The sequence below is a fragment of the Oncorhynchus keta genome, chromosome 35 (assembly GCF_023373465.1).
Source record: "Oncorhynchus keta strain PuntledgeMale-10-30-2019 chromosome 35, Oket_V2, whole genome shotgun sequence".
NCBI lineage: Eukaryota > Metazoa > Chordata > Actinopteri > Salmoniformes > Salmonidae > Oncorhynchus > Oncorhynchus keta.
Window position 1 is genome coordinate 59,076,663 of NC_068455.1, and position 16,470 is coordinate 59,093,132.

General features: G+C 43.8%; 1 protein-coding gene across 1 annotated transcript in view; it reads right to left on the reverse strand.

Annotated features, from left to right (window-relative positions):
• The window catches only part of slc1a1 (solute carrier family 1 member 1), a 35,260-nt gene extending 19,388 nt beyond the window's left edge, over window positions 1-15,872 (reverse strand). Inside the window, exon 1 of the mRNA XM_035753082.2 lies at window positions 15,697-15,872. The gene's annotated coding sequence lies outside the window, so the exon portion shown is untranslated. The remainder of the gene's footprint in view (window positions 1-15,696) is intronic.
• Between the last annotated feature and the right edge of the window lie 598 nt (window positions 15,873-16,470).

Sequence of the window (16,470 nt, forward strand, 5' to 3'; positions counted from 1 at the left end):
TATTCAGAACCGTCAGAACCGTCCAGAGTAGTGATGCTGGGCAGGTGCGGGCAGCGATCAGTTGAAGAGCATGCATTTAGTTTTACAAGCGTTTAAGAGCAGTTGGAGGCCACAGAAGGAGTGTTGTATGGCATTGAAGCTCGTCTGGAGGTTAGTTAACACAGTGTCCAAAGAAGGGCCAGAAGTATACAGATTGGTGTCGTCTGCGTAGAGGTGGATCAGAGAATTACCAGCAGCAAGACTGACATCATTGGTGTATACAGAGAAAAGAGTCGGCCCGAGAATTGAACCCTGTGGCACCCACAGAGACTGCCAGAGGTCCGAATTGAGACACTGAACTCTGTCTGAGAAGTAGTTGGTGAACCAGGCTAGGCAGTCATTTAAGAAACCAAGCCTGTTGAGTCTGCCGATAAGAATGTGGTGATTGACAGAGTCAATCTCTTTGCACGCAAATACTGTTTTGAAGACAATGTCACCCCAGGTTTGTATTCAATAGGGCATGCAAAAAAATAAAATATCAATTATTTCTTATGTCCAGGTAGTCAATTAACATTGAATTGTTTTATTCCATTTGGAACCTAATGAATCCATGCCTAATGAACTACATCACTGTAACGGTTTTCTTCTGGTGAAAGAGAGGCGGACCAAAATGCAGCGTGGTTATTTTTGGACATCTTTGATAAAGATGAAAATACAACAATCTACAAAACAAGAACCGTGAAAAACCGAAACAGCCCTATCTGGTGCACACAAACACAGAGACAGGAACAATCACCCGCAAGAGACCTAAAGAATATGGCTGCCTAAATATGGTTCCCAATCAGAGACAACGATAAACACCTGCCTCTGATTGAGAACCACTCTAGGCAACCATAGACTTACCTAGAGTACTACTCTAACCACAATCCCATAACTACAAACAACCCTAGACAAAACAAACCACATAAATCCCCATGTCACACCCTGGCCTAATCAAAATAATAACGAAAACACAGAATACTAAGGCCAGGGCGTGACAATCACCTTGAGGGCTCTGACTACAGTGGTCACATCTCAGAGTCTTCCCCCGTCGCCAACTGAGCCATCCTCTGCAGTTCCTTCTTAGAGAGCATTGGCGTGGGGATAGCTTCTGTACTATCTCCCATGATGTTGATGGTCATGTCGCAACGATCCAGCAAGAGGCAAACATACAGTAGAAAGCAGGAAATTTGTAAAATGTCATTAATGGAAATATTAGCAGAGATATTTTAGGGGGAAAACACCATAACAAAAAGGCTTGTGATAGAACTGCGGAGAGCTTCAAATTCACACCATATTTTCCTGAAGCTTTGGAAAACCGCATGGATATTGGTTAACAGAGTGGATGACGACACAAGCCCTTGAAAACAGATTAGCGGGAAAAGCTGGTAAAGAAACTGTTAAAGTGCACCATTTGATTCAAGGGCACAATCTCAGCGTAACAAGACTCCTTAAATGTATGGTGAATGCACGCTGCTAATTGTATGCTCCATTTCTCCACAAAACTAAACGCTGGATAATATAGGGACGTACAGTCGTATGAAAAAGTTTGGGCACCCCTCTGAGGCTGCATAATAATTTACTCTGTCGTCACGGAAAATGATCACAGTGGCATGCCATTCATTTTATAATAAAAGCTGAGCACTGGGGTATTGTCCAGACAAATATTTTTAGTGTAGCAATATTAAGTTGTATGAAATTAAATCAGATGTGAAAAATAGGCTATGCAAAAATGTGGACACCCTTGCCATTCTGTTGATTTGAATACCTGTAACTACTTAGCACTTATTAATTGGAACACAACATTGGTTTGGTGAGCTCATTAAGCCTTGAACTTCATAGACAAGTGCATCCAATCATGAGAAAAGGTATTTAAGGCCAATTGCAAGTTGTTGTTCTCTTTGACTCTCCTCTGAAGAGTGGCAACATGGGGGCCTCAAAACAACTCTCAAAGGACCTGAAAGCAAAGATGTTTTCAAAAAAGATGTTCAACATTATGGTTTAGAGGAAGCCTACAAAAAGCTATCGCAGAGATTTAAGTTGTCAGTGTCCACTGTGAGGAACATAGTAAGGAAATGGAAGACCACAGGCACAGTTCTTGTTAAGGCCAGAAGTGGCAGGCCAAGTAAAATATCAGAGAGGCAAAGGATGGTGAGAACGGTCATAAACAGCCCACAGACCACCTCCAAAGACTTACAACATCATCTTGCTGCAGATGGTGTCACTGTGCATCGTTCAACAATTCAGCGCACTTTGCACAAGGAGAAGCTGTATGGGAGAGTGATGCGGAAGAAGCCTTTTCTGCACACACGCCACAAACAGAGTCGCTTGAGGTATGCAAACGCACGCTTCATTTTGGAATAAGGTGCTGTGTGGACTGATGAAATAAAGATTGAGTTATTTGGTCATAACAAGGGACGTTATGCATGGCGGCAAAAGAACACAGCGTTCCAAGAAAAACACTTGCTACCCACAGTAAAATTTGGTGGGGGTTCCATCATGCTGTGTGGCCAATAGCGGTACTGGGAATCTTGATAAAGTTGAGGGTCGCATGGATTCCACTCAATATCAGCAGATTCTTGGGAATAATGTTGAAGAATCAGTCACAAAGTTGAAGTTACGCCGGGGCTTGATATTTCAACAAGACAACAACCCAAAACACTGCTCAAAATCTACCCGGGCATTTATGCAGAGGAACACGTACAATGTTCTGGAATGGCCATCCCAGTCCCCAGACCTGAATATCATTGAGAATCTGTGGGATGATTTGAAGCGGGCTGTCCATGCTCGGCAAACATCAAACCTGGTCCAAAATACCTTCATCCAGAATCCAGACACTTATTAGAGGCTGTGGGAAGTGTCTAGAGGCTGTTATTTTAGCAAAAGGAGGCTCTACTAAATATTGATGTGATTTTTCTATTGAGGTGCCCAAATTTATGCACCTGTCTAATTTTGTTTTGATGCATATAGCACATTTTCTGTTAATCCAATAAACCTAATTTCACTACTGAAATATTACTGTGTCCATCAGTTATTTGATAGATCAAAATGAAATTGCTGATCCAAACACCCAATTATTTATGAATGGAAATCATGGAAATTGTCAGGGGTGCACAAACTTTTTCAAACGACTGTATGTACGAAGACTTGTCTTTCTTGCACTAACACTCACACAAATATTATAATGGCGCGAGAGGGGATGGCTGCTGTTTTACGGGCTCCTAACCAATTGTGGTATTTATTTTCTTGTTGTCGTTTGGCATCGTTTGTAACTCATTTTGTACATAATGTTGCTGCTACCATCTCTTATGACCGAAAATTGCTTCTGGACATCAAAACAGCGATTACTCACTTTGAACTGGACAAAATGCTCATCCAGAAGCGGCGCTCCAAGAGGCCTGGGACATTAATGCAGGCAAACTTAAATCCGTTTAAACTAATTTCTACCAGCATGTCACGTGTAACCAGATGGAAAAACAACTCTAGACAACCACATACTGGAAACACCTGCCCCATGGTCAAACCCTCAGAAAGCGTCTCACCGTGTACGCTGGCTGGCCATCGATGACACAGAGGGAGGGATGGGTCTGGAAACAGAAGACAAATGGCTGTGAGACAAGGGCTTAATCCTCGACACATGAAAAGTAGGGTGTATACAGCAGTGGGACAAAGGACTCGAGATGGGGAAAGGACCAATGAAAAAGGGGGGGGGGGGAGGTTTGCGGGATTCCACCAAGAGGGGAAGATCCCGTGTAGACAACCATACCCTCTGCCCGAGACGATAGCGGAGAGCCGGAGTCCGGTGGCGCCCCACTTGTTGACGATACCTGGAGGTGATCTTGAGAAGAGACGACCAAGCCCTTTTCCAGGTACGCCGACAGGGGCGTACGAACATCTGGGCTAAGGGTATGTTGACCTCTACTTCTTGCTCCGGGAAGAGCGGGGGCTGACACCCCACGGAGCACTCGAAGAGGGAAGAGTCCAGTGGCCGAGCAGGGTAGAGTGTTCCTAGAATACTCCACCCAGACTGGTTGCTGGCTCCAGGTAGTGGGGTTACTAGAGAAGAGATGCCGAAGTGTCGTTTCCATGTCTTGATTGGCTTGCTTCGACTGGCCGTTGGATTGGGGATGAAACCCGGGCGACAGACTGGCCGACGACTCGATAAGGGTGCAGAACGCCTTCCAGAATCGGGACGAGAACTGAGGACGCCAATCAGAGACAATGTCGACCGGGAGTCCATGGATTCGGAAGACGTGCTGCACCATGAGCTGCGCCGTTTCTTTGGCTGACAGTAACTTGGGGAGAGGTATGAAATGGGTGGCTTTGGAGAACCTATCCACCACCGTCAGGATAGTGGTGTTGCCATCTGACGGGGGAAGCCCAGTGACAAAATCCAGGGAAATATGGGACCAAGGGCGATGAGGAACAGGGAGGTGCTGAAGGAGGCCAGACAGAGCTTGCCGCAGAGTCTTATTTTGAGCACACACCATGCATGCGGCAACGAAGGCCGAGACATCAAGAGCCATGTTGGGCCACCAGAAGCATTGTCGGAGGAAAGCCAGGGCACGACGGGCACCAGGATGACAGGTATGCCTAGAGGAGTGAGCTCTTTCCAGGATCTGAGGTCGGGCCGAATCAGGGACAAACTTCCGGTTAGCCCGGGCCCCCCTCAACGTTGTTGCCTTGCGGACCAGGGCCTCAATACCCCAGACAACGAAAGCCGCCAGACATTAGGCAGGGAGGATGGTCTCTGATTCAGAGGGTGTGGCAGCAGAACTGTACAGGCGAGAGAGGGCGTCTGGCTTCACATTTTTGGACCCTGGGTGGTAGGAGATGGTGAAAAACAGGGCCCAACGGGCTTGCCTTGAGTTAAGGCGCTTGTTAGTGCGGGGGTATTCTAAATACTTCTGGTCAGTCCACACTAAAAATGGATGTTCCACCCCTTCCAGCAGGTGTCTCCACTTCTCCAGAGCCATCTTAGATGTCAGGAGTTCCTGGTTCCCAACATCATAGTTCCTTTCCACAGAGTTGAGATGATGGGACATGAAGGCACCGGGATGAAGCTTTTGGTCCTGTACAGATCGCTAGGGACGGCCCTACTCCCACGTTGGAAGCAGCAACCTCAAACTGACGGGTCGGGTCCGGATGGATGAGTATGGGGGCAGTAGTGAATTTCTGCTTTGGACCCACAAAAGCCCTGTCCGCTGCTGGGGACCATGTGAACAGTATTTTGGGAGAGGTAAGTGCAGAGAGGGGAGCCACCAGGGTGCTGTAGCCCCGAATTAAACGGCGGTAGAAATCTGCAAACCCAAGAAACCGTTGTAGCTGCACCCTGGACTTGGGTTCTGGCCAATCCACCACTGCGCTCACATTTTCTGGATCCACTGTCTGCTAAAAAAAAGGAGTCTCTGCTGACCTGGTTCGCATACTAATCCTCTGATGTCATTGAGAAAATTGAGAAAATTGATGCCTCCCCATGGGTTTCACCCATAGTGGTTACCAAAATGAAAAATGGGGATATCTGCATGTGTGAGGATTTGCGTGAGCCAAATAAAGCAGTGATCATTGACAGTTATCCACTTCCTCACATGGAAGATCTCTTCGCTGAGCTACAATGCACTATTGTGTTCTCAACCATTGATTTGGCTAGTGCCTACCATCAAGTCCTCCTTCACGTTTTGGCAGCGTTCATTAAGCACAACGGCCTTTTCAGATTCCGTCGGGCCCCCTTCGGTTTGGCCTCAGTCCCTGCTGGTTTTCAAAAGATGATGTCCTCCCTACTGCAGAACATACAAGGTGGAAAAGCCTACCTGGATTACATAATACACGGAAAAACGAAAGAGAGGCCTTAAAGAATAAGTTACAGGTCTGTGAGAGCCAGAAATTTTGCTTGCTTGTAAGTGACCAAATACTTATTTTCCACCATAATTTGCAAATAAATTCACTAAAAAATCCTACAATGTGATTTTCAGGATTTTTTTCTCTCATTTTGTCTGTCATAGTTGAAGTGTACCTATGATGAACATTACAGGCCTCTCTCGTCTTTTTAAGTGGGAGAACTTGCACAATTGGTGGCTGAATAAATACTTTTTTGCCCCACTGTATAAGCTGGAAGTTGTAGCCTAAGTATTGTTTATTCGTTTACTCCAATTGGGGGAGGGGTGGGAGGGTTTGTGGGGAATAATAATGGAAGGTATATTCTAAAAAGGTGTATATGTACACTTACTGTTCAAAAGTTTGAGCATCTTCTCATTCAAGGGTTTTTGTTTATTTGTACCATTTTCTACAATGTAGAATAATAGTGAAGACATCTAAACTATGAAATAACACATATCAAATCATGTAACTCAAAAAGTGTTATATTTGAGATTATTCTGGCACCTTCATTAAATAGTACCCGCACAACATCAGTCAAATCAAATGTTATTTGTCACATACACATGGTTAGCAGATGTTAATGCGAGTGTAGTGAAATGCTTGTGCTTCTAGTTCCGACAATGCAGTAATAACCAACAAGTAATCTAGCTAACAATTCTAAAACTACTACCTTATAGACACAAGTGTAAGGGGATAAAGAATATGTACATAAAGATATATGAATGAGTGATGGTACAGAGCGGCATAGGCAAGATACAGTAGATGGTATTGAGTACAGTATATACATATGAGTATGATGAGTATGTAAACAATGATGAGTATGTAAACAAAGTGGCATAGTTAAAGTGGCTAGTGATACATGTATTACATAAAGATGCAGTGTATTACATAAAGATGCAGTAGACGAGAGTACAGTATATACGTATACATATGAGATGAATAATGTAGGGTATGTAAACATTATATTAGGTAGCATTGTTTAAAGTGGCTTGTGATATAGTTTACATAATTTCCCATCAATTCCCATTAAAGTGGCTGGAGTTGAGTCAGTGTGTTGGCAGCAGCCACTCAATGCTAGTGGTGGCTGTTTAACAGTCTGATTGCCTTGAGATAGAAGCTGTTTTTTAGTCTCTCGGTCCCTGCTTTGATGCACCTGTACTGACCTCGCCTTCTGGATGATAGCGGGGTGAACAGGCAGTGGCTCAGGTGGTTGTTGTCCTTGATGATCTTTATGGCCTTCCTGTGACATCGGGTGGTGTAGGTGTCCTGGAGGGAAGGTAGTTTGCCCCCGGTGATGCGTTGTGCAGACCTCACTACCCTCTGGAGAGCCTTACGGTTGTGGGCGGAACAGTTGCCGTACCAGGCGGTGATACAGCCCGATAGGATGCTCTCGATTGTGCATCTGTAGAAGTTTGTGAGTGCTTTTGGTGACAAGCCACATTTTTTCAGCCTCCTGAGGTTGAAGAGGCGTTGGTGCGCCTTCTTTTTCACGATGCTGTCTGTGTGGGTGGACCAATTCAGTTTGTCTGTGATGTGTATGCGATGTGATGTGTATGCTGAGGAACTTAAAACTTACTACCCTCTTCACTACTGTTCTATCGATGTGGATAGGGGGATGTTCCCTCTGCTGTTTCCTGAAGTCTCCTTAGTTTTGTTGACGTTGAGTGTGAGGTTATTTTCCTGACACCACACTCCGAGGGCCCTCACCTCCTCCCTGTAGGCAGTCTCGTCGTTGTAGGTAATCAAGCCTACCACTGTCGTGTCGTCCGCAAACTTGATGATTGAGTTGGAGGCGTGCGTGGCCACACAGTCGGGGGTGAACAGGGAGTACAGGAGAGGGCTCAGAACGCACCCTTGTGGGGCCCCCGTGTTGAGGATCAGCGGGGAGGAGATGTTGTTGCCTACCCTCACCACCTGGGGCGGCCCGTCAGGAAGTCCAGTACCCAGTTGCACAGGGCGGGGTCGAGACCCAGGGTCTCGAGCTTGATGACGAGCTTGTAGGGCACTATGGTGTTAAATGCTGAGCTGTAGTCGATGAACAGCATTCTCACATAGGTATTCCTCTTGTCCAGATGGGTTAGGGCAGTGTGGTTGAGATTGCATCGTCTGTGGACCTATTTGGGCGGTAAGCAAATTGGAGTGGGTCTAGGGTGTCAGGTAGGGTGGAGGTGATATGGTCCTTGACTAGTCTCTCAAAGCACTTCATGATGACGGAAGTGAGTGTCGTTTAGCTCAGTTACCTTAGCTTTCTTGGGAACAGGAACAATGGTGGCCCTCTTGAAACATGTGGGAACAACAGACTGGGATAGGGATTGATTGAATATGTCCATAAACACACCAGCCAGCTGGTCTGCGCATGCTCTGAGGGCGCGGCTGGGGATGCCGTCTGGGCCCGCAGCCTTGCGAGGGTCTCAACTTCAACAGTGAAGAGTCGACTGTCTCCGACTCAGTCTCCTAGAGATGAACGTACTTTGATGCTAAAAGTGCAAATCAATCCCAGAACAACAACAAAAAGGACCTTGTGAAGATGCTGGAGGAAACAGGTGGGAAGTATCTGTATCCACAGTAAAACGAGCAGTAAAATGACCATCATTATGTTTGGAGGAAAAAGGGAGAGTCTTGCAAGCCGAATAACATCTTCCCAACTGTGAAGCACAGGGGTGGCCGCATCATGTTGTGGGGGTGCTTTGCTGCAGGAGGGACTAGTGATCTTCACAAAATAGATGGCATCATGAGGACGGAAAATTATATGGATATATTGAAGCAATATCTCAAGACATCAATCGGGAAGTTAAAGCTTGGTCGCAAATGAGTCTTCCAAATGGACAATGACCCCAAGCATACTTCCAAAGTTGTGGCAAAATGTCTTAAGGACAACAAAGTAAAGGTATTGGAGTGACCATCACAGAGCCCTGACCTCAATCCTATAGAAAATTTGTGGGCAGAACTGAAAAAGAGTGTGCGAGCAAGGAGGCCTAGAAACCTGACTCAGTTACACCAGTTCTGTCAGGAGGAATGTGCCAAAATTCACCCAACTTATTGTGGGAAGCTTGTGGAAGGCTACCTGAAACATTTGACCTAAGTTAAACAATTTAAAGGCAATGCTACCAAATACTAATTGAGTGTATGTAAACTTCTGACCCACAGGGAATGTGATAAAATAAATAAAAGCTTAAATAAATCATTCTCTCTACTATTATTCTGACATTTCACATTCTTAAAAAAAAGTGGTGATCCTAACTGACCTAAGACAGGGAATTTTTACTAGGATTAAATGTCAGGAATTGTGAAAAAATGAGTTTAAATGTATTTGACTTAGATGTATGTAATCTTCCGACTTCAACAGTGTTGTGTGTGTGTGTGTGTGTGTATGTGTGTGTGTGTGTATATATCTGATAAGAGACTTTCCAATCCCAATGATAACAATCAATCAATAGCTCTGACCAATTCCCGAGGTTTGTAAGACCATGGGTATAATAATAATAATAATAATAAGTCAAAGATTCAGCTTATACAAAAGGTTAGTACAGTTTATTCAGAGAACGTTCTAAAGTCAAGAATACAAAACAATTCATTTTATACTGACTTCTCACACCCACACAGCCATACGCATACACACACACACGCACGCACATACACCCATACCCCCACACACATGCACACAAACAGACGCACACACATGTCCTGCTACCCAGCCGCCAGAACTTTGTGACCTTGTTCTTGACAAGTACTCCCTGTTCTCTCCCAATCTCAAGTCAGGTCGGCACCAAGCTCAGACAGTCTGTTTATAATACCATAAAGACATACTGTCTTTACCCTAACTTCGACAACACATTTATTGATTATGATTTTATACATTCTAATCACTTCCATACAATTATACGTTTCAGGGTGGTATATTCTAATCGTTCAATTCACCGATAATTCTCACCTGACAATATCCATCCCCCCAAAATATATGGGGTTTTCAATCTATCCTCAATATTAAAACTGATTCAACTCCAGACAAAAAAAGCAAAAAAAACTACAATATCAACTCTGTCAGACATTGCTGAAGGCCCATGCAAAAACGTGGAATTGACATTGTTGGTCTGTTTGAAACTGCCCTAGCAGATTGTAGTTACGCGATCACCCTAGTGGATTACTACAGTAAATGGCCCGAGATTGCGTTTACCAGTAATGTAACTATCCAGACTGTCATTAAATTCTTAACAGATATGTTCAGTCGCAATGGAAATTGCTACGAAAGTGTAAGCGATAATGGTGCTCAATTCACTGAGAAGGAATGGACTTCGTTCCTCTATGACAGAGACATTAAACACTCCAAGGTGTGTACTACCCACGAGCAAATGGCACGGTGGAATGACTGTCTCCAAACCGCGATCTGAGAAGGAAACAATTCCTTATGCACTACAGGACGACAGCTCATGCCACTAAAGGAGCTGCACCCTATGTGCTGTTGAACAACAGAATGCTGCGCACAAAACTGGACATTCTCCCGCTACACAGTCCCTCCGTGTCCGACGATGCCGTGTGCCACACAAGAAAAAAATGCAATACTAAACGGACGCCAAACGGAAGGCGAAACGATCAAGCATCAGAGGGAGATCATGTGTGGATAAATCTTCCCTTTCATGTCAAAAAGGGTGCACCAAATTACAGTGCGCCATGCAAAGTTATCCAAAACGAAAAGACCAAACACATATGTCCTTGACAACGGAAAGACGTGTCCTGAGCAGGCCACACTATTAAACAGTGCTTGCTCACCCACCCCCAAGTTCCCTTGCAATCACAACAGACTATTCAAACAGAGAGATTCAGAGTCAGGCGAGAGTCAGAAGATGCCCGGCTTGGCTTAAGGACAATATTCAGTAAAATCTGAAAAATTGTGAGTACTGTGATTGACTGCTAAAGTGTCAATGTGATATTCTGATGTTACTCTCGTTATGGTTACGATGATGTGCTTTTTAACTGTTATTATTCTGTGCTTTGTATAAGAATAACTCTTCAATTCAAGAATTGTGGAATGCTTGAGTTGGGTTATGCTTAGAGTTTTACTTTCACAAGAGGTTAATATGTTGTGTTCTGCTGCACTACTCAAGTTTACCACTAGAGACATACAGGTATTTTATTCTACATATTCTGACACAGAACGGAAGTACATGGAGAACAGGATGTTTAGATGAGAAGAACTCAATGGCAATGAGGAGTATATCACCTCAGTCACCTTTTTCATCAATAAGTGCATTGACGACGTTGTCCCCACAGTGACTATACATATATTTCCCAACCACAAGCCATTACAGGCAACATCCGTACCGAGCCAAAAGGCTAGAGCTTCCACTTTCAAGAAGGGGGGCACTAATCTGGACGCTTATAAGAAATCCCGCTATGCCCTTAGACAAACCATCAAACAGGCAAAGTGTCAATACAGGACTAAGATTGAATCCTACTACAAAGGCTCTGACGCTCGTTGGATGTGGCAAGACGAGAGCACCAGCTGTTCCTGACGACTGTGTGATTACGCTCTCCGTAGCCGATGTGAGCAAGACCTTTGAACGTTAAACATTCACAAATCCACAGGGCCAGACGGATTACCAGGACGTGTATTCAAAGCATGAGCGGACCTGACCGAGTATTTAATACCAACATGTTTCAAACAGACCACCATAGTTCCTGTGCCCAAGATAGCAAAGATAACCTGCCTAAATTATTACTGCCCCGTAGCACTCACGTCGGTAGCCATGAAGTGCTTTGAAAGGCTGGTCATGGCACCATTTAACACCATCATGCCAGAAACCTTATGACCCACTCCAATTCGCATACCGCCCCAACAGATCCATAGATGACGCAATCTCAATAGCACTGCATACTGCCCTTTCCCACCTGGACAAATGGAACACCTGTGAGAATGATGTTCATTGACTACAGCTCAGCGTTCAACACCCTAGTGCCCACAAAGCTCATCAGTAAGCTAAGGACCCTGGGACTAAACACCCCCCTCTGCACTAGAGGTCGACCGATTATGATTTTTCAACACCGATACCGATTATTGGAGGACCAAAAAAAGCCGATACCAATTAATCTGCCAATTTTTTTATTTTATTTGTAATAATGACAATTACAACAATACTGAATGAACACTTATTTTAACTTAATATAATACATCAATAAAATCAATTTAGCCTCAAATAAATAATGAAACATGTTCAATTTGGTATAAATAATGCAAAAACAAAGTGTTGAAGAAAGTAAAAGTGCAACATGTGCCATGTAAGAAAGCTAACGTTTAAGTTCCTTGCTCAGAACATGAGAACATATGAAAGCTGGTGGTTCCTTTTAACACGAGTCTTCAATATTTCCAGGTAAGATGTTTTAGTAATTATAGGAATTATGGGACTATTTCTCTCTATACGATTTGTATTTCATATACCTTTGACTATTAGATGACCTTATAGGCACTTTAATATTGCCAGTGTAACGGTATAGCTTCCATCCCTCTCCTCGCCACTAAATGGTCTCGAACCAGGAACACATCGACAACAGCCACCCTCGAAGCAGCGTTACCCATGCAGAGCAAGGGGAACAACTACTCCAAGTCTTTGAAACGCTATTAGCGCGCACCCCGCTAACTAGCTAGCCTTTTCACATCGGTTACACCAGCCTCATCTCGGGAGTTGATAGGCTTGAAGCCATAAACAGCGCAATGCTTGAAGCATTGCAAAGAGCTGCTGGCAAAATGCACTAAAGTGCTGTTTGAATGAATGCTTATGAGCCTGCTGGTGCCTACCATCGCTCAGTCAGACTGCTCTATCAAATCATAGACTTAATTATAACATAATAACACACAGGAATACGAGACTTAGGTCATTAATATGGTAGAATCCGGAAACTATCATTTCGAAAACAAAACATTTATTCTTTCAGTGAAATACGGAACCGTTCTGTATTTTATCTAACGGATGGCATCCCTAAGTCCAAATATTGCTGTTACATTGCACAACCTTCAATGTTATGTCATAAGTCGCTCTGGATAAGAGCGTCTGCTAAATGACTTAAATGTAAATGTAAATAATTACGTAAAATTCTGGCAAATTAGTTCACAATGAGCCAGGCGGCCCAAACTGTTGCATATACCCTGACTCTGCCTGCAATGAGAAAGAGAAGTGACACAATTTCACCTGGTTAATATTGCCTGCTAACCTGGATTTCTTTTAGCTAAATATGCAGGTTTAGAAATATATACTTCTGTGTATTGATTTTAAGAAAGGCATTGATGTTTATGGTTAGGTACACATTGGAGCAACGACAGTCCTTTTTTGCGAATGCGCACTGCATCGATTATATGCAACGCAGGACACGCTAGATAAACTAGTAATATCATCAACCGTGTGTAGTTAACTAGTGATTATGATTGATTAAGTTTAATGCTAGCTAGCAACTTACCTTGGCTTCTTACTGCATTCCCGTAACAGGCAGGCTCCTCGTGAGGCAGGTGGTTAGAGCGTTGGACTAGTTAACCGTAAGGTTGCAAGATTGAATCCCTGAGCTGACAAGGTAAAAATCTGTTGTTCTGCCCCTGAACAAGGCAGTTAACCCACCGTTCCTAGGCCATCATTGAAAATAAGAATGTGTTCTTTACTGACCTGCCTAGTTAAATAAAAGTGTAAAAATTATATATATATTTTTTTTAATCGGCAAAATCAGCGTCCAAAAATAACGATTTCCGATTGTTATGAATACTTGAAATTGGCCCTAATTAATCGGTCAATCTCTACTCTGCACCTGGATCTTGGACTTCCTGATGGGCCGCCCCCAGGTGGTAAGGGTAGGCAACAACACATCTGCCACACTGATCCTCAACACTGGGGCCCATCAGGGGTGTGTGATTAGTCCCCTCCTGTACTCCCTGTTCACCCATGACTACGTGGCCAAGAACGACTCCAACACCATCATTACGTTTGATGACAACACAACGATGAGACAGCCTATAGGGAGGTGGTCAGAGACCTAGAAGTGTGGTGCCAGGACAACAACCTCTCAATGTGAGCAAGACAAAGGAGCTGATCGTGGACTACAGGAAAAGGAAGGCCGAACAGGCCCACATTAACATCAACGAGACTAAAGTGGAGCGGGTCGAGAGTTTCAAGTTCCTTGGTGTCCACATCAACAAACTATCATGGTCCAAACACACCAAGACAGTTGTGAAGAGGGCATGACAACACCGTTTCCCCCTCAGGAGACTGAAAAGATTTGGCATGGGTCCTCAGATCATCAAAAAGTTCTACAGCTGCACCATCGAGAGCACTGGTTGCATTGATGCCGGGTATGGCAACTACTCAGCATCTGACAGGAAGGCGCTACAGAGGGTACATCACTGGGGCCAAGCTTCCTGACATCCGTAACCTATATACTAGGCAGTGTCAGAGGAAGGCCCAAAGAATTTGTCAGACTCCAGTTACCCAAGTCATAGACTGTCCGCTCTGATACCACACGGCAAGCGGTACCGGGGTGTCAAGTCTAAGACCAAAAGGCCCCTTAACAGCTTCTACCCCCAAGCCATAAGACTACTGAACAACTAAACTAATCAAATGGCCACCCGGACTATTTACATTTGTTTTTACACTGCTGCTACTCACCGTTTATTATCTACACATAATCACTTTACAAAATACCTCAACCTGTACCTCCGCCATATAGCCTTGATATTGTCATTTACATTTCTTGTGATTAGATTTTTTTTCACTGTCGTATTCGGCGCATGTGACAAATAAAATTAGATTTTGAGTATGTGATGTATGCTGTGATGGAATGCTAAGCGTGCAGAGTAAACTTGCCCTTAATTATGCCCATCGCGTCCTCATGTTACTGAGCCTACTTCACAACAGATAAATCTCCTTATTGCAATCCTTTTTTGAATATTCGATGAGGGTAGTTGACGTGAATCACTTGCAGTCAATGGAGAGAGATGCTATGATACCAGCCTCAAGCCATAAATATGCATAGCCATCTGAAAGTTGCCGGGATGTTACATGTCCTACCTATAAACAGTACACTCGTAAAAATTTAAGCATTACAAAACTATGATTCGATCAAATAAACCTCTCGTAGCAAATAAACCATTCTTTTTTTTGTTGACCAAATTTGACACCCATAAAAAACCTCCTTGCTTTGAGGGCGAAACAATGCCACCTGCAGAGGGAGGCATATTTTCCTCTCTTCCTCTTTCAGTCAGTAGAACTTAGAGACTGTTTGAGGAGTTAGAGGTAACTTTGGTCAACCGAGTTCAACCTTTTAACCATGTACATTTCTATGGCAGCAAATCCTTTAGAATGAACCTACTCCAGGGCAGATTAACTCACATTTAACTCCATTTAGGATATTGAAACGCTATTAGCGCGCACTCCGCTAACTAGCTAGCCATTTCACACCGGTTACAAAAGCACGGACGGCATTAAAGTTAAGTAAAGACGGTACTTCTGAAAGCCTATTTCACACCGTAGCCTTCTGAATTTTCAAGACAACTTTTATTTTACGCACAAATGAAAATGTTGCACTGAGTTTCTCCTGGATTGATGTTTCAGCATTGCCTCAACACGTACGAAAAAAATGTATGCTGCAAATACTGCGTCCAAAATAACACAGTTTTTCTTTGCAGTTGAACTGAAATCATGCACTGCATGCCACAGTCGACTGCAGTTACAGCATTTTTAAGGCAAATTCAAAACTGCTATATTTTTTGATAAAGGGAATGAAGAGTTCTGAGTTCGACTATCCATATACAACATGCACTCAAAGTACCTGCTAGAGTTCGACAGGTGGACGAGCAATATCCACCGTCATAGTACGGATGAAGACTGAGCTGGAATGTGACGCTAACACGCTGTTGAGCTTCAGAAGTAGTTGTTGCTTGCTAAAAAAAAAAAAAAGTTGTTGCTTGCTTCCTAGGATACCCCTCTGCGGTCAGCCAGTCTACACTGAACCTGTCTTGATGGAAAACATTGGTCTGCGTGTTAATAAACACACCGCTAGATGGCAGTAACACATAGGGTAGTTTACATCAGGGGTGCATTCAGTTCACTTCAACGTTTGCTACGTTGCGTGACGGTTTTTACTGAACGGCACGTTTTCACCAAAACGGTGCGCATCGTTATATTATAATAGGCCCCATGGGACACCATATTATAATAGTCCCCCGGGACGCCATAATCACAACGTGTTTCAATTGGTCATTCAGTACCGTACCGTTTCTGTTGATTTCAACGTTGCACACCGTTCTGTTGTACTGAACGTTACGCAACCCATCTCCCATGTGTGGGTGGGAAGTTGGAAACTGGTATCGTCTGTGTGAGCGGTGAATTACATGTATAATGTAGTATTTCTGTGAATGTACATTTTCAAATCTGCAAAACAGTAATTTTATAATTATTAGATTTACTGTATAAATACAGTAGTAAGGGATGGGCCAGGTTTGCTATTTTAGCCGGAACAACACGCTCAAAACGACATGCTCAAAATTTTAATTCAATTTATTTACATAGGGGGAAATGTTGAAAGTACCAATCTACAGCTGTA